At 45.2% G+C, this 19980-nt stretch overlaps 1 protein-coding gene across 1 annotated transcript in view; it reads right to left on the bottom strand.

The window, feature by feature from the left end:
• Positions 1-9988, bottom strand: part of LOC144141370 (arylsulfatase B-like) — a 47851-nt gene extending 37863 nt beyond the window's left edge. Inside the window, exon 1 of the mRNA XM_077672959.1 lies at positions 9882-9988. The gene's annotated coding sequence lies outside the window, so the exon portion shown is untranslated. The remainder of the gene's footprint in view (positions 1-9881) is intronic.
• Positions 9989-19980: the final 9992 nt, after the last annotated feature.

The raw sequence follows: 19980 nt of genomic DNA, 5'->3' as shown, positions 1-19980 counted from the left end.
TAAACGATAAAGCACAAAACAAACAAATAAAACATCACGCGCAAGTGTTTATGAGCACACGAGCCGCCCTTGCGCCAAAGCCATCGCAATCGTCACGTTAGCCCCCAAATGTGCCATCAGGAAGAAAGGAATGCTACAAAGGCGTCGCTATGCGGTGCTTGAGTGACCGCTGCCGCACCCCTGCAAGAAGCGACAAAATCGGCGTGCCTGCGAGTAAAACAGGACGCGCATGCGCGCCGCGGCGGTCTCGACAACAGGCTCCGGGCCTCCAGAGCGCGCATCGGTGGCTTTTGCCACGCGCTCGCGTGGTCTGCAAAATTAAGTCCCCGACTGTACAGTGCGCGTCAGGCTTGTCTAGGGCAAGCGAGCGCGAGGCTTCGGAGCGTGCTGGCGACATCTGCTGATAGCTGCTGGGTTACAGATAGCTTGCCTTTGCGAATGCGCGGATCTGAGATAGGGTTAGGCCAGTCATTTTTTAGCATGTGCCGATCCAATTTGCAGACGCCACCACCCTCGAGGGGCTCTTGTCTTTCACAGTGGCAGCTGGGAGCGTTGACAGGCCAGATAGACTCGTCGTTCGGCGCGGTGCAATAACCCAGCAGGCGGTTACGCAATACTACAAAACGACCACCGCTAATCTTCTAAATATCGCGTTTAGCAAGCGAAAAGCACACAACAAGAACGCAGTGCAGCGCTTTCCCTCAAAACTTTTGAGCGATTAAGTAACGGCTGCACTGATAATGCATCGCTTCAAATTACACGCTTACCCCGTGTCACCGCATACAATTGGCACTGCAGAAAAAAGCGCCCAATGTGGGGCCTGGCGTCTCTAAGTTTGAGGGGCTCATCCTATAAGACGACCGACCCGAGCCTGTCCGAGATCCACGCACGGGCAATCGCAAGCTATTTCCAAACCAGCCGATGTTCCCAGCGTGCTCGGAAGCCGCATGCTCGCTTGTCCTAGGCAAGCCTGACGCGCCCTGTACAGGGGGGACTAAAAGAAATACGAACAAAGGATCGCGCAGCCTCCGACGCATGCTGCATTGTCTGGCTGCTAAGTTAGTGAACTACGCGCATGCGCACTTTTTGGATAGCGTTTGAGAGTGCGATATACTGTTATGGAAAATGCTTGATAGAGAAGCGACGCATAGTTTTATTTTAAAGCGCCTTTTCACGCTATGTTGCCCCTGAGCAGGGTGATCGTTCAACGGCATCATGCTATCTACAATCAGTGTGCTGGGCGATTGGATCCCGAATGTAGCAGATAACAGGGCCTCCCATCATGTTCAGTGGCGACCGAGCGCAAAAAATGCCTCAAAATAACCGACCATTGTCGATTCTCGATCACGCATTTCCTGCAACTATAGAGCACATTATCAAACGCTATCGAAAAAGAGTGCACGCGCGCCGTTTACAGACTTTCTAGCCAGACGGTGCACCATGCGCCAGAAGCTGAGCTCTTCATTGTTCGTATTTCTTTTATTACCCGTGTGTTAAGGTGCAAACTTTCCGGTCCTAACAAAACGAAATCAACGGGAGATGGCGTAGGGGTCGTTTATTAACCTCGGTCTATTGGATTTCAAGACATACATCGATCCAAAAGAAAGAGACCACCGACATGCGCTCAGACACCATGCCAATGATCGTTACCCATCAATAGCAGCCAAATCCCCCCTTGATAAATAAAATATGTAGTACTTACGACTGCTTCACATCGAGGAAAACGAACTTTACAATGGGCGGGTAGTTTTACGCCACTGGCTGAGCCGCCACAAGAATATCGTTAGTTCACCAAAACAAAACAAAAAAACTTCCAAATTTGATTTAAATCCCTTTACTTTTCCTCTAAACAGCCTAATTTTCACTGCGCATCACAGTGTAAAAAACTTCCACCATCTTCCCACGTGGGAACCCTGAGGGGATGCAAAGCCGTGGAGTAGTAGCGTGTTGATTAGTTGTTAGAGTAAAGGCGTGTGTAGTAGCGTATTTAATGTCTCCTTTATTTATCGAGTAGTGGGGAACGTTTTGCTGCTTCTAGACCTCGAAGCGAGAAATCCGCTGTTCGACGCTGGCGTTTCGAGGCGTTGTCACGTTGCCGAACTCCATCTGCATCAGCTACTCGCCGCTGGCGTTTCAAAGCGGCTTCTCGTTCTCGAAGCGAGGAATTCGCTGCTCGACGTTGCCGTTTACGTTCGGCGTCGCGAGCTCTCCTCGATGCCGGCTTGTCTTCGGAGGCACGAGACGAGCCGAGCGGCCAGGAGGAGCGGCGAGGAGGAGAGCGGCGTTATGAGAGCAGGTTAGGGCTCCTGGAGCGACAGTGTTGCCGGTGTCTTCCTGAGCCGGCATGGGACGAGCCGAGCGGCGAGGCGGAGAGCGGCGTTATCACAGCTGGCGTGGAGAGGGACACGAGGAGGAGAGGTGTGGACGCTGGGCGACGGAGGGTCGATTAGGAGATGCTTTGCATCTAAAACTTACATAAGAATTCCATCGCCCAAACAAAATAACATATCCCTGAATAATTTTTTATCGGTAGTATTACTACCATACGCAGCGTTCTACTGAAGTGAGGAATAGTTTATGTCCTTGTCGCTTCATGCAATTGAAACTATTTGCGGTAACAGAAATGTGGATGCCTGATGACGTGACTGGGGCAGACGTTGCGGTGACACTACCCACCTCGTACCAAAAAAATTGCAAAGGCACTAATAGGGGTGGCGCACTCGTCGCCATGGGCCGAGAATTGACATCGCTCTTTAGTTTAGCATCTTGTGTAGACATATTACGGCGGCTTTGTGGGCTTATGGAAACATTTCTTGTCGCCAGCTACAGAGCAGCGTGCCCTACCCCACGTTTTCAATAAAAATGATAGCTAATACGCATAACACATCCCTCCCTAATGCCCAAATGTCACTGTGTACCAAATTATTTTTTAGTATTACCTAATGAACCGTAACAACCTCACCTGGAAGTCAAACGGAATCAAAATAATAAATGAGCTTTTGAAAACTTCGCACCGATTGTAAAAACCGTTCTCTTTGCGTTATCGTCGATCACATTTACACAAAAAAGTAGGCCACCGAAAAATATTCCTGGAGGATTTTTTCAATAAATAGACGCAAAACGCAAACAAAACATTCGCTTATACGATAAAGCAATTACTTCAACAATCAAGAGATTAACAATTGACCTTTTAAATTTAAGCCTGATTACGGGCCCAACAATTGAAGCCGATTTCACAGCACCTTCAGAAAAGTATATTCCCAAGACTATATAATGCATTGCGCTTGAGATAATCTGGCTTGATAAAACAATATAACCACTGACCAGCAAGGAAAGTGTCTTGTTCTCACTACCAAATGATACAGACATTTTTGAAAGCTCATGTTTTCTGAACACTATAACCTCTCTGTGTACACAAGGCATCTTTTAAAGCAAAGCTTTTTACCTCTACACCCCAGGGGTCTTTCGCGACCGTTTGTGTCACCAGAAAACTAAAGCGAACAAATAATAGAATTTACTGGCACCGCCGGGAATCGAACCTGGAACTACTAGACTAACAAAGGCAGAGCCCGTTGTCTTACCAATTTAGCTACGAGCCCACGCGAAGACAGGGAAGACAGGTGGTGCACTCACCAAGCTCATCTATGGGTGTATCCCCTGCGTTCTCGCTGAATGTCACGTGAAAGCGTCACGCGACCACTCACGCCCGTCTAGTGGCCCTGTGGTCACCTTGATCATGTGCTAAGAGGTACAAAAATAAAGGAAGCTGACACCAATGCATGGCATCTCACTTCTAGTACGCAAATATGCTAAAGCCTGTGGCCTCCAGTGTTCACGTAAGAAATCACAGCCCCTTGTCGTCCGCCCTCACGCCAAATCAAGGAATACATTCAAATACTCCTTGATGGCCAGGCCATCACTCCAAGCCCAAGCATCAGGAGCCTGGGCCTACATCTCGTGGCTAACACCAAGAGTGACGTCTCCTTGCAGCACCTCTGAAACAGCTATAATCAAATCATACACATGATCAGGGGAGTTGCCACCAAGAAACGAAGCCTAAAGGAATCGGGTACCTCTCGATTTATTCAAGCTTTTGTCCTCTAGAAAGTCATTTACGTCAACCTCATGTCTTCTTCTCGACAAGGAAGACATAGAGATGCTTTATATAATGAATATAAAGGCGGTCGAGCAGGCCATTGGTCTTCTCATGAGTGCATTCACACGGAGCCTGCTTAGCACGGGGCTCCACAACACCTTGGAAGAGCTGATAGAAGGCCATCTTTCAAACAGAAAGTCCGACTCAGAACTGCGGTGGGTAACCACATGCTTCACCAGATTGGCTGGGCAGCCCAGAATGTCACTCCGCTTGACGTACTCCCAGAATCTTGGCGACTAAAACTAAAGATGCTCCCTTTGCTTAGAAATATGAACCCCTCACATGACGAGGGTCACCGAAAAGCACGGGCTCAAGCGCTAAACACCACCCTCGGTGGGGATCATGCAGTTATCTACACAGACGCTCCCCATATCGAGGGCAGCAATACGCCATCATCCTGAGTACCTCCAGAATCAACCTCCCTGCGTGTACCTCGCTGAGGACCCAAGAAATGATGGCAGCAAAGAGGCAGCCTTCACTTTGGCTCTCACTCAACCAGGGGCTCGGAGGGTAGTCACCGATTTCCAGCAAGCCTACTGGAATTACCAGTGAGGTTGGGTGTCCTGACCTGCACTGCGCGTGCTAAAAAAACACCAACCAAACGGTTTCATTAAGCTCATCTGGACACCCCCTCACGCTTTAATGGAGGGCAACAAATACTGCCACCCAAAAAGCCTGCGCTTTCACCTCCCATGGTATGGAGCTGCACGATGACAGTCACCCGCTTGTCACGTTCACGGAGATAACCCAGCATTATCGCCTTCTGAGACAGACTGTACCTTCGCCTTACCCTGACCTTTCCAGAGAACAACAAACTATCCTACGACCATGCAATATGCGCTCCTTCCCACAGCCTACGCGTCTTCACTTAATGCATCCGAATCGCTACGACGCTGAATGTAAATTTTGCTCAGAAGTAGGAGACTCCGCCCCGTAATCGGGGTGTGCCACTTTAGCCGTCACCACCCTCCTCTCTTTCCGTCTACTACCCAACAAGAGAAATGGGAGATGCTGCGGTCCAGGCCCTCTCTACCTACCTAGCTTCAGCGGGTGGACGGAACACAGGTCGCGCGGACTGCATATGGGCCCCACAGAAGAAGGAATGACTCCCCAGGGCTGCACTCTGGGCGTTCAGAAATCTGAACAGAAGTATTTCTTCCTACTCCAGCTCCTTCTCTGCCGCAAATCTCGTCGCCTCCGTTCGCGGCGCAGAGTCGGAGAAGTCAGATCGTTTAACACCGGGTTAGAGCTACTTTAATTTTACTTTAATTTTATGAAAAAAGATTCCACTCTTGTGCTACACCAATACAACTCAACCAAACACCGTTCATGCATCATGCATTGATTTAACATTCCCAAGAAGATCTCTTTGAAGTAATAAATGGTGTGGTTAAGTGCATTTCACTTCTATCTGGTTTTACTATTTGTAGAGCGATGTGAGTGAATTAAACTGACGTCGCTTGACTAATCGTTATGGCTGCCGTTTACAGCTTTGTTTCCAACCGGATTCACGGGTTGGATTGGCGCGATTTTTTTTTGTTATGCCTGGAGTGTCGGCTAAGAAGAGGGTCAGGGCCTTGTCACAGTAGAAAGCTTCTGAATGAGCGAGGATAATTTGCAAGCGCGGAACGACCCGGTCGGTGCAACAACGCTGTTCCTGCACGTACAACCCAACCCCTTCCGCCTGCAATCAGCCGGCTGTATTCAATGCTGGGTAATTACAACAATTCCGCGTGCGACTTTGTTCGGAATTACAACAATTCCGCGTGCCGCGTGCGACCACGGCAATGAAGATTGCCTGCTGATTACCAGCACAAAGGAATTGTTTCGAGCTCTTGGGAACATCCTAGCAGATGACGCTTGCACTGGCGGCATCTGTCAGCGTATGCAAAGCATCATCTCTGGTCTTTCCGCATTCTTGAGTGGTAAAAGGCTTTTGTAAATCAGCCGTAAATCAGCCGTGGTAAATCAGCCTTTGGATGCTCCCGTGGTGTTATAAAATATTTATCTTACCATCCTCGTTTTCTTTACTCCACCGCTCTCCCTAATCTAATGCAAGAATGCAGTGTTGGTACCATGTAGAAAATGAAGAAAGAGAAACATCAACACGAACACTATACGGGGAAAAGAAACACTCCGTAGCCGAAAATAACTCTCTTGCCAGAATTCCAAGCGTCACGTACGCTTTTTGGCACAAAGCTACGGCCAATACTTGGTAACAACGCAAAAGAAATTTTTGCGTGTTGTCAAAACAAATCTGGTGCGCACAATCATCCGTCATAACAACTGCAGTAGAACATTCCGAGTTCCCAGGTGTGTTTTAATGACGCGTTAGTGTGACTATTTATGTAAAAGACCTAGATGCTGTGGTAATCCGGCAATAGTGGCGGTGGACAATCCCGCGCGATGGACCGGCAATAGTGGCGGGGGACAATCCCACGGGATGGACATGTGCCGGCTGAGGATCAGGAGGTGGCGCGAGAGGAGCGAGGATAGGACATGGTGGACTCGGCTGGGCGACGTGTGTGCAGCCGGATCGGCTGAGCGGTGTACCCTGGCGTAGCGGGACTCCAAGTAAAGGTGTGATCGAGGGGGCTCAGTGTCCTTTCTGGGGAACCGCGGCCGGGTGCAAGAACCCCGGTACCACATTTGGCGCCCTGAACGTGGGGCCGGCCGTGGTTCCTGGGAAGGGCATTGTGGTCTTCTTCCCGCCCAGAATGCAGTGGCACAGGACATGGTGAGTGGGCGTTTTCGAACGGAGGAAGCAGCGAGGCCGGCTCGGAGCGGTCGCTGCTTTGGGTCGTGCGTGATTTCGGTGGACTGCGTCGTCGCTGTGCCGGCCAGCGCCCAGTGATGATGACTCTTCAGGACTGCAGCGATGACACGGCAAACGTGACCGACAGCTCGCTGAGAATGCGGTCAGACACGATCGACCTGGCGGACCAGTCTCTGGTGGTGGACATCTCGGATGCCCTCAGCGAGAGGGACAAGGTCAAGTTCACTGTCCACACCAAGACGACGCTGTCGGACTTCCAGAAGCCGGAGTTCTCTGTGCTTCGGCAGCACGAGGAGTTCGTCTGGCTCCATGACGCCGTGGAGGAGAGCGAGGACTACGCCGGGATGATCATTCCCCCGGCCCCTCCGCGGCCGGACTTCGACGCCTCGCGGGAGAAGCTCCAGAAGCTCGGCGAGGGCGAGGGCTCCATGACCAAGGAGGAGTTCGCCAAGATGAAGCAGGAGCTCGAGGCGGACAGCTGCTGACGACTGCGCCGGGCACCACCCCCGCGGAGCAAGGCCCGCGGACAGGACCTTGCCACGTTTGGACCTTCTGCAAGGACCCCCGGGTCTTAGGAGGCCACCTGTGGCACCGGTCTACTGCCATCCGGGCTGAGCCGTGGGAGTCCCTCGAGAGTGCCGACGACTGCAGCCGAGGGCAGCCAGCGTCGGCCTTTTCTTCGGAGGGGGGGAGAGTGTGGTAATCCGGCAATAGTGGCGGTGGACAATCCCGCGCGATGGACCGCCAATAGTGGCGGGGGACAATCCCACGGGATGGACATGTGCCGGCTGAGGATGAGGAGGTGGCGCGAGAGGAGCGAGGATAGGACATGGCGGACTCGGCTGGGCGACGTGTGTGCAGCCGGATCGGCTGAGCGGTGTACCCTGGCGTAGCGGGACTCCAAGTAAAGGTGTGATCGAGGGGGCTCAGTGTCCTTTCTGGGGAACCGCGGCCGGGTGCAAGAACCCCGGTACCACAATGCCTTCATTTGCTCCGAGTACATTGGAAGCGTATATCATGCTCTTGTAGTGTTTTCCACAAACAGCTTTCTTCTCGTTATTGCAGAAGAATATTTTTATAAGGTGTCGCTGGTTAATTAACTCGGAAGGGATACACATATTCCCAGTACGGTGGCACCATATCTACATCTCATCTTTTTGCAGTCACCTAGCAGAATAAACTTTCCAAATGACTTGGAAATGGTCAAGGTCCTTAAATCGCATGAAGCAGGTTATATAATATCGACACTCTAATAAATTGCCGTTTCATCAACAAGCCTACTCTGCAGACTGAAAGAGAATATTCAATATGTGCTTAGCCTAACGGTTCTTGATATTAGTATATTCTCTCCCATCAGCATGGCTTCCGTTAAGAAATGTTTTAGCGTAGCACATTTCGCCATGTTTCTCGCTTCATTAGCATGAATCGTCACTGAAACTTCCATTCTGACGCTATTTTTAGACTACGTAAAAGCGTTTAATAAATTTACAAAGGTAAAATATTTAAAAAGTTATTCTTTCCAAACCTCGACCCTAATGTATCAACATAAAATATATTTTGCAAATCGGTTTAATTTCTGCTCGTAAATTACAAGTTTTCCGGAAGTACTCAAGTTATGTTAGAATCACCTCAAGGGTCTTATCTCGGCTAGAGATGTGAGTAGAAAAAAACATGAAAGTTTTCTGAAAACACAAGTTTGTTTTCTTTTTTCATCCAGGATAACAATAACATCCAGACGAAAATACCTAACAATACATAATATTTTCAGACGAAACGAGAAACATTACTACAAACAGTAAAATTCAGAAAAAAGCATTCTTATCGAGAACAAAAAACAATAAAATAATTTTTTTTGTGAGTGTTTTAATGTTTTTCTCCCGCTCACATCTCTAGCCACAATTAGACTCTTGCGGTACATCTGACGTTACTTAAGCACGCCCAGAGGAGTCGCAATTTACGTGCACGATTCAAACTGATTTCCAAAATATATTTTATGTTGATACGTTATGTTCCAGATTTAGCTGGAATATTTTTTTCATTATTTTTTGGAACTGTGGTATGCTGGATGTTACCCTGTATAAAAACAAACGGAGCTTTCTCACTAAAAACATGGACCTTCAATATCATCCCCGGTGGTAAACAGGGGATTGGGGTGAAAATGTTGGTTCTAAAGTGATGTTTACTAGCCTAAACATCGCTTGTGTTCGGTGGTATTAAGGGAACGTATGTCAGACATGAAAACGCTACGATCTGTAATTAGAAGGGCAGCCCTGTTTTTTGTAATCAAAATATTATCACATACAGTTGGAAAGCAGAGGAATTAAAACTGAGAGGGTTGTGCAGAAGTAAAGAAAAAGGGTAATATTTGCTTTTGAAAATAACGTTCACCGCTTCCTCTGAAAAAAGGTATATCTTCAACGCGTTCTGCGTTGACAATAACGAAAAACCTCCGATCGCCTACGAAAACGCTTGCCTTTGAAAATACCCAGCAACCAACTTGGTGAGCTGGAACTCAAATACATGCATATCTAAAATGCGTACCCCAGTCAACACGTGGCGATATATTTGCCTAGTGTTTTAGCTCTACAAAAGACGGCGGAGATTAACTGCCGACCTTTAAAATTAGCGATTTCTGCACAAATCCTTAATGAAATCCTAATATAAATCAAGAGACACAGACAATTAGGTATCCCGACTTGGTCTGTTACTTTGCCTTGCTCTTGAAGGAGCAGGAAAGAAATACATTTTTTTCTGAGACTTGCTCTTAGGAAAATCGCGAGGCTCCTCAGGCCATTTAAAAGAAACATATTTCGGCTGGTAAAATACAAAAAAAACTGCCATTACCACATTCGGTGTTTTGGTTATCATTCTAGGAATTTCCGGTATCAGAAAGGATAATATTGATTTACAATCCGCAAAAAGCCAATAAAAAAGAGTCATAATACGCACTTTTCTTCACCAGATTGCTTCTCCGCCATATGTGGACAAAATCAGCCCGATATCCCCCATATATAGGAAGCAGAGACATATAGAGCAATAGGTTTGCTTTTCACGGTCATGTGCTTGCGTTTTGAAATGTAGTTCTGTAAGGCGGTACCGCTCGCAGCGCTGTAAGCACGGTGCAAGGGCAACGGAATGGAACCGGAGATTGCCGCGGATGCTCGGTAGAATGTCACTTGCAATTCACGTTCGCAACCGACGGTCGCCGTTCTCCCGTCAAGCTTCTGCGCTGGGGTGACGATTGCCACGTCTGCGTATCCTACTGCTGCTTTTGGACGCATGAGTTCCGTCCCAGTGGCGTCAATGTGGTAGAGTAGGTGTGCGAAATGGGTTGCTCCTGCTCAGGTAAGAAATAGTTTTTTTATTTGTTGAGTGAAAGAAAATATTGTTTCTTCTCCCGGAACTAATGCGCTTACCTCACCAATTGAAGATATTCCAATCGATATGGCGATGACCGCAGCGATAATTTTCTTTCATGTTCGGGCGGGATAAGGCGGGTGTCCAACAGAGACATAACTCATCAGTTTCGTCTAGAGCGGGTACGATTCCTCCCAGCTGATCGTATCCCCAGTGAAGTCGATCCGTGGCTTGACCAAGTTTGCAAATGAACTCGTACGCCAACCCGGGTTAGTGCAGTCGCTATTCCGCAGGGCAATATTCTCACAATGGTTACTCGTGTAAGGACAGCGAAGACCAGTACACATGCTGCGGGCTTTTCCACAAATGAAAACTTGGGGTCACAACTTCCCTTGTGTGGACGAATGGGCGACAATATAGCTCAGTTTCAGTCCAGCGGTTGAACTCTTGCCGATTCAGCTGTCCGATGACGGTGTTATAGATCAAGGGATAGTTGCCCATGTCAAGGAATACTGACTTTCACGCAATATATGCATTTTTTTGTCTCTGTCTTGAATATTTGTAAACAGTAGCATCAAGAAAATAGGCGGACATATTTACATAAATGTTGGTAGGGTAAATTCAGCTAACCCAAAAAAAGAATTTGTGGACAAATATATACATCGTTGTTAAATGTGAGATTTTGGCTTCGGCTGTTGCCTCCTCTGCGTACTTCCTACCACTGGTTAATTTTGTGTACTGGGGGATGTATTTTAAGATTGCGCTAATTTCCCGATTGGGATTTTTGAAAATAAAAATGCCTCTCGACGTGCGGTTGAATACAAATTACTTAATTGAGCTGCGTTGTTTTAATTTATAGGGCAAAACAGGACAAACTTTCTTGCTGCATTGAAAATAATGCTGAGCTGGCCAGAGCTCTTCCTTCCTCACACAGTTAAGGAATAACCTTTTTTTCATTTCTTTGACATGAAATAATTACTCAGAAAAGCCTCGGCAAGTTGGTTACTGATGGTGCCGTACAAGAGAGCTAAGGGCAAACACAAAATAAAGAGCAGACAACGAAGCCCCTCTTTTTTTTGTCTTTGTCTGCCGTTGTGCAAATCATGGAATTAACTGTATTTATTACCGAATGTAACAAGCAAAAAAGGTCTACACGCCCCATCTGACACTGTTATTCTTTAAGTAACGTTGCACGTGGCTCCCATAACCACATAACTGCCACTGTTTTGTTATTTCAATATCGAAGTCGAAGACACACTAAACGTAGAAGACAAAACTGCACTCAAAAATCAATTTCTATATGCCGTGCGGAATTAAGCTCCGCGGCCGGCCGTAGCTCCTCGCCGTTGCAATTTATGATTTTCAAACTTGTGGTTTTGCGCTACATTTCAGTTATTTTTTTTTGTAGCATTGAACTTGTACTGGCGGTTTTTTAAAGCTTTATATACAATTATAATTCACGGAATGTCACCCGCAGAGAGTGCGGAATACCAGAGCAGTACAGATGAACAACGACAAAATTCATGCGTTAGAAAAAGCAGACCAATCTTTAAACACCTATCTACCCGTATTTATATGGTTTAAGGTAGGACTCTTTATCCGTGTTACCTTTTGTCAATTTCACAATCAAAACCAAGGCAGGGCATTGACAATAAAATTAAGCAGACGATGTACCAGGCTCAAGATGCAGGGTTTGAACGTTTTGTTGACTGTACTGCTCTGGGCATAGCATTGAACTTATCCGGGGTCTTTTTTGGATTAACATTCCTTTTCTCCACTGTTACTGCCCTCACCACTCCACTGCCTACTTACAGCACTCACAGGAGTGTATCTAGGTAATGCAACGCCGCTTTTACAATTGGGATAGTGACGGCCATTCACATCCCGTCCCGTTCTTTTGTCTTGAGTTTGGTATAAATCTGAGCTGACTTTTTTGCGAACTCTAAGAATCAATCAGCACAGATTTAGCCTTTCTTACGCATTTTTTTGTCCCTGCCGTTGCAAACTGAGGCGACGTTTGCGGGGACTGTCCAAGGTTGATACAAGGGCAGACACCGATTAGTCGTTAGGCGCCATTTTTTGTGTTTTGGTGTTGGGGTGTTTCACACGTTGCACCCTCAATCTGGCGTGTCTCCAGGTACACAAAACACGCGGCTGTCGTTCACCGCCGCGTTCAGGACGGCAGTTGCTATATGTGCCGAAGAAACAGTTGCGCGGCAGGCGGCAAGTGCGACGCTAGATAGCAGGTGGTGCGTGAGCGGCGGCGGCAGGGAGTAAGCATTTACAACTGTGGCGACGAAAGAAGATGCCTACGCGGGACAACAGGACGTGGGAAAAGAGCCTCCCTGGAAGGAGCGCGTGGCTGGGTGCTCTGTACAAGGGCCCCTTTCCCTACCGATTTTGCAGTGCGGTCTTTTCGCGATGTTCCAAATTTCGCTTAGCGAATATTGGTGGTGGCAACGCAGTAGCGATGACGACAGTCGCCCAAGCAAGGGCGAAGACACAAGTGAGGACAAGCAGTGTAGCCAATGGGCAATATATTTTCTCTTTAGAACGTCAATGACATCCACCTTTACGTATTTGTTTTTTTTCAGCATTCAAATTTAAAGATTGTGGCTTACATTCGAGTAGACCTAATTCTAGTCGAGTCAAGTGGAAATACGAAACCTAATATTTTGTACCTAAATAAAAAATACCCTACAAATATTACTCAAATTTGAAACAATATTTTCAAACAAATGAGAGAGGCTGCTCCGAATTTTGTTTTGTGCAATCATGGTGCTTCTACCAGAAGGAACTGCAATACTATGGGAAGGTTGCGATAAATAGTAGCTGCACAGGAAATTTACAACAGTATTGGCCAGTGAAGAAAAGCCAATCTATACGGGAATTCCATAAACCCGGCTGATACTACGAATAACTAGCGGCGATCTGTCACATATTTTAAAGGTATCCAGTTGGCTTGAGATGGAAGAAAACTCGGACAAGAGAAGTTCCAGCGTTATCTACAGACTTTTTGCGGGGCGCGCTAGGTGGTGTTCACTGCTATTGCTTTATAATTCTAGCGATCAACGCATTCATTTGAAGAAGAAACAGTAAAGCCCTGGATGCGGCTGCATATTTGAGGCAGCGGCAACTAATCAGTAGCACTCAACTAATCACTATCAAAACCAGTGCACTTTATATTTTTCCCGTTTAATTACAGCGGTATTTTTGTACTTTTGATTGGTAATCTTATTACGAGCATCTTGCGCGTTCGTAATTATGCTGTACGTGCCCCAACCCACGCTTGGAAACGAACAAAATGGACAACTGAGCAAATACTGTCGGGAGTGCCGAAATTACGATATTTCCTTCTTTTGCCGTGTAAACAAAGCTTCCACCTTTCCACTGTCATACGAAAAGACTTTACTAGAGAAATATTTTGTCACTCCAATTGACAAGAAAAGGTTTATCAAGGGTTATAGAAGCTACACCCTGCACATATATATGTCTTATTTGTACGCATCATCTGTAATACAGTTCAAGATTGAAAATATTGAAATTTAAAAAGTAAAGACGTAAAAAGTAAAAGTTGAGATTGGCCTGTCACCTCTGTCTTACCGCCGCCGCATTGCTACACTTTGCTTATTCCACGAACTTTTGCACGGTCCACTTGCAGTCGAACCCTACATCTCCCCCCATTATACAGATCATGTCGCATTGGCCATATTTTTTGTGTTGCCCGTCAACGTTCCCGCACCGCTACATTTCCTAGACGGGAATGACCTCCCCCACTACACTGCAGCAATCACCTGTCCATCAACATTTTTGCAGAGCGTCACAAGCCATTTTTCAAGCTTATACATGGCTTTTTTGTATGATTTTTTGTAACCCAACCCCTTATGTATGGCCCTCCGAGGACCTTTGAGGTAATAAACGAAATGAAATGAAATCTAATATATAAATCACCGTAGGCCATAAGAAGTCATGCTAAACATTCACGCGGACAGGTGCGGATTATAGGTTAATGAGAGACGCCTTCGTCTTGGAGTGAACAAAAATGTCTGCTAAAGATAAGGATGAGGAAATTGTGCGACAGTGAGTAGGGGGGTTAATTTGTAATAATTTGTGCAGGTGTGTTTAAAAATTTTTAGAATTTTATTCGCATCTTTTGCTCCAACATTTTCCTAGTATTGTTCGCAGATTTTCGGTCTAGTCGCTCAGCCGAATAGCATCAATTTGGGTTTGAGTTCATTGCCTTACTCCCGCTCATCCTTCTACCCCTTTAATGGCCTTTGAAACTTTAACGTTCGGAGGTAATGTTATCTTTGCCATATCCTCTCCTTAATTGATTCCTGCCAGAGAAGCTTGAAAGTGAATTACGCACGTCCAAAAAGGTTCCAAAGGTACCACAATAGAGTTTTAGCATGAATCGCAAGAGTTTTGGCTGGTAATATATAAATGCTTTGCTAAAAGACGTTAACCATGCCATAGAAATCTGCCTGCCGAGACCACTGTGTACGCTTCAGGTATTCGCAAGATCCAAACAAAGTAATCCCAACTGACATTTCATTCTTTCTGTATGAATTTAAACAATGTGTAAGCTTTGGTTTGATATTCTCTATCATTTGTATTGTTGTATTGTTTTATTTGTTTATTTATTTGTGTTTAGCAAGTACTTCTTTTTTGTAGTCAATACATTGAACCCGCAGCCCTTATAAAGCAACCAGACTGATCCAGTCAACCCCTTCTTCAGGCTATTGAGTCATAAAAGGTCATGCCTTATAACTTATATACTCTCTCTCATGTCTAAGTTAAAAGCAGCTTCGAGCTCTTTTCCACTCGAAATACTTTTGAGGAGTTCCGCGGCGACTACATTTATTCGTCGGTCCGAAATGGCAAGCCCGAAACGGAGATATGGAAACACCATAAATTTATTTGAAAGAAATGTTAGCATGACCCCTACGCACTTCAAATAACTTGTTTATTGCAGATTGGTCAAACAGTTTCGTAAGTGGGAACTTTCTTCTTGGGGACGATCTTATGCACAATTTGCATTGGGAAGATTTCTCTTCTCCTCTGGCCTTTATCGCGGTGTGGTGGAGTGTAGAGGTGCAAACACTTGAGAAGAAGTGCGTTTAACGGTTAACCAAGAAGCAAAGAGGCGAGGACGGCCGCGGGCTGCAAGAAGGAAACATGGCGTGGTACAAATCAAATTCAGTTACAGTTTATCTATATAAATAAATATATATATATATATATATATATATATATATATATATATATATATATATATATATATATATATATATATATATATATATATATATATATATATATATATAACTATAAATGCCCACCCGCCGGGTATTTTTTATCAGCTGTCTTTTGAAATTCTTTATCATGACCTACCACATTCTCCCCATTGTTTTCCGAGGTGTTATTGACTGCCAACCCTCATTTTTGTCTTATTTTTCTTATTTTCAGCGAGCCCCTCATTTCCAATTCTTATTTACCACATGCATAGCGAGGGCCTCTGTTCTCGCAGTCTTGGTGCCATAGAAAACTTAAGAGGTCTCAACGCTGGTCGACCACACTTGACATGTCGTAGACACTCGAGTCACCGCCCGGGGATTAAAAAGAAGGTCCCATTCAACCCCGAGTAGTCCGAGTGGCGCTGGCTACAACCCCCAAGCTCAGGAAACAAAAATTCCTTAACAAAAATACCCCAGAAAGTGGAGGGGATAATCGCCCCGCCGGTAGCGTAGTGTTTGTCGCACCAAACCGGTATTCCGGAGGTAGTTGGTGCGGATACCACCTGGCGGGCATTTTTTCTCCACTTTCTTTCTTTCCAAATTTTTTATCGGTTGCAATGATATACCACATCCTCCCTTTTGCTGTGAGAGGTTTTCTTGACTGCAAACTTTTATTTCTGTCATATATATATATATAAATATATATATATATATATATATATATATATATATATATATAATAAATTAGGGTCACCACGAAAAACATAACAATATTTAATATGACGTTTCGGCTTGGAACCAGCCTTTTTCAAGTGAAGTACATAGGTCGAATACAGGGTATATGTAGGCTCGGAGGGAGCGCTGTGAGCACGTGGACGCATTTCAAAAGTGTACAAGAAGGAAGTACAGCAAGAAACAAGTGGAAAGAAACGTACTGCACGACTGGGCGCGCAGGTAATCCACCTCAATAAACAACGCGGCGAAAACCAAAAGCGAGGCACTTAGGAAGCGTGTTTCCTTCAGCCACCGGCCACCCACGCACAGCAATATTAAGAAAAGTAAACAAATAATGAAGGGGTACTGGGCATCTCACTCCAAAGGAGCTGAAACAACCTGCCGCATAAGGCGGAAACGTAGAATCGACAATTAGTCATCCAGACACTAGGGACCGAAAAATGACAGAAGGCGACGTTGAAGTTCAAGAATGCAGGCGGGAGGATTAGCTTGGGGGCCGCGTTCTCAAAGGAAAACGCCGCCGCTTCCCCAGGAGACCAGATAATAGCCACAAATGGCTTATTCGCGTCCCGCGTCCCGGGCACAAGGCGGACAATGACGACCCCTCGATGGGCGCCGACGCCGACAGAGGTGTGCGTGAGCCACCCAAGAAGAGCGCAGGTTGTGCGAGGATTTTGAGAAATTACAAACAAGGCAGGAAATAAACAAATAAACAGCACACAGAAAAAAGCAGTTGAACGAGCCCCCGGCTCATGATATGAAATGGGTAGATACAACAAATTGTTAGCTTACATTTGATATTTTTTTAAGTAACAAGGGTTTGCACATTATGAAAAAAGTAAAATAAAGATGTGGCGTACGTACAAGAACAAATCTCCAGTGACATAAGACAAAAAAACACTTCGTAGCTGGTCATCAATGGCAGTGTAAATTCGCACACAGCATTCTTTAAACAAACTGACAACATAAAGAATACAAAGAATACACGTGTACAAATCGTAGAACATGGGGAACCATAGCAGTGAACAAACATAGCTTACAAAGTGACATTTCATGCAAAAGAGCAATGAAGCATATGGAGAAAAAAAGTTATTCACAACACTAGACCGAATAGTGCTTGGAAAGTGTAATGATGGGATACAGCAAGATTTCGTGCAGGAGAAGCATTAAAGCATACGGAAAAGTAACCTGCTGACAATGATGAACCATCCAACGGTTGAGAAGTGGTAACGTGCGATACGTGCCGCTACAAGGTCTAGGTATGAAGGCACGAAAGCCTATATATATATATATATATATATATATATATAGGCTTTCGTGCCTTCATACCTAGACCATATATATATATATATATATATATATATATATATATATATATATATATATATATATATATATATATATATATATATATATATTGTAAAGAAGACAGCAGACATGCCGGTAGACTGTTGAGGTTTTTCGGAGGAGCGAAGCCGATGGGAACGCAGGTCTGGGCGTTGCAATCACCAAGATCGTTTCTGACGCATGCACCTCCTGGGGTTCATTGTCTTCCCTGAGACCTCTTTGGCGCATATCCTTATGTCTGGATTGGACATATTCCTATACGGTCTATGCTGGTGAGGCACCTACCCTGATGTCTTGATGGCCTGTTGCGTCGGTTGCGTCTGTTCATTACCCTCGCTATAATCGCCCCCGGCGTGAAAGGATCCAGACTTGCGACTTAGGGTGATGTCGACACCAGAGGGTCGTAGTAACCCTTGAGCCTATCAAAGTGGACTGTTTCACGGCCAGGCTGGCTAAGATCCCAGGACGGAGTAACGGGTTCAACAAGGTAGTTGACTGGCGAAGTGCGTGTGATGACCTTGTATGCACCATGATAGTTGGCCGCCATTGGCAAATATCGCATAGAACGTGCATTCGCTCCTTAAACAATCAAAAGTTAGAAATTTTCAATCTAGCCCTTTGTAGTTATTATCTTATCTCAAATAAAGGTTTTGGTGATAAGGACTGCCACATACAAACTTACGGGCAAAGATTCAATATCTGGGCAATATTACTCCTGCCTTGCTGAGCCAGCACTTTTCTAAACATATTGATGACAGTAAATAAATTTTCGTAAAACCAGAATAAGGTAACAGTTTGATATCAGTATTTTCACCTTAGAGCTGCGATGTGTGAACTTTTGTACTTCTGATTGGCACTTCATTTGAAATCAAGATCGTTTAGTTCTGGCTCCGTGATGAGGTGGCACAGTAGCAAAAGACGAAGCAGCGCAAGTTATGCAACATGACTTAAAGCATAAAAACGGGTCCTGGTGCTTACTTGCAAAAACATCAGGATAGTGTATTGGAAGATTTCAAGAACAATTCCTAGTAGGTATTTTTCTGTGAGACCCCCCTCACACACCGAGAACTTTACCGAGGCGATTTGTATTGCTTTACATAAATGTTTGCGCTTGCTCTAAGTTCTGTTGGCAATTCAGCGAAATTCGGGGCCGATGCTCTGTCCTTCTTTTGTCTTCTTTCATTGAAAACGCAAGTGACACAGAAGTAAGCTTCCACAAATGGTTATAATACCGCCAAACACACCCTGGGAACTTAAAAAGCACACGGCGCTTCAGTGATTCCTCTATCAAGGCCAGTAATACCGACGGTATGCCCCACTTTGCATGGACTAAAATAAATGCAGTCAGCCTCAGAAGAACACCCTTCATCCCATTTCTAGTCGCTGATATAGATCTTATTTCTCGCATATAGACTTCCACGAGATTACTATGAGCACCGGCTGCTGTTTCGCTCTTTTACGGTTATAAATAAGCCATTAGGAACTTTGTAACTACAAATGCGGACTGGTGAAATATACGCAAAGTGGCCGTGGCTATAACAGCATGAACCTACAAGTCAGAATACCAATACAAGTTATCTCATTTCTCGCATATGGACTTCCACGAGATTACTATGAGCACCGGCTGCTGTTTTGCTCTTTTATGGTTAAAAATAAGCCATTAAGAACTTTGTAACTACAAACGCGGACTGGTAAAATATACGCAAAGTGGCTGTGGCTATAACAGCATAAACCTACAAGTCAGAATACCAATACAAGTTCCACAAAATCAGAAATTTAACTTGAAAGGAAAGTTAGTTTCGAAGCGCCATCATCGAATTGCTAAGACCAAAATCGCGTTGAAGCCTTTGCGGATAGTTTTTATCCTGTAAAACTTCCAACGGAGTATGTTTGATATCTCAAGTCCTTAAAAATCTCTGGCACTATCTTTCCTTCAGGCGATAAGCCCCAGGGCTCTGCTGCTAAAATTATCCATTGTTGCATTGCTGTAAAGAGGAGTTAAACAAAAATCGCCTTTGGTAGTAAGTTTACCCTCATGTTATATTGAGAGAGAATTGCTCCAGCAATTGCACATCGTGTTGAAGGCCTACTAATACGAGCACAAAACAGAGCAGGTAAGTTTACAATGAACCAGCAATTGTCACATGTTTTCAGGTATGAGCATTCTAGGAGCGCCCCGTAATTGCTTTAAATTATTTTGGAGTATGTGTATGTCCATCAAAATAAAAAAAAATTAAGGGAGAAGCTGCTTGCTCAGAAAATACTGCTCAAATGTACTTTGCCGCCTTTTCGCGATCCTTACAGAAACATTTCTTTCCTCGTTGTCATACCGCTTTATCAAACTAAGCTAAGGCCTAGCGTGCTCACTTCAC

Source organism: Haemaphysalis longicornis, unplaced genomic scaffold (genome assembly GCF_048455015.1).
Source record: "Haemaphysalis longicornis isolate Haplotype H1 unplaced genomic scaffold, Haemaphysalis longicornis Haplotype H1 scaffold_6, whole genome shotgun sequence".
In the NCBI taxonomy this organism is placed as follows: Eukaryota; Metazoa; Arthropoda; class Arachnida; order Ixodida; family Ixodidae; genus Haemaphysalis; species Haemaphysalis longicornis.
This window is presented reverse-complemented; position numbering and strand designations above follow the sequence as displayed.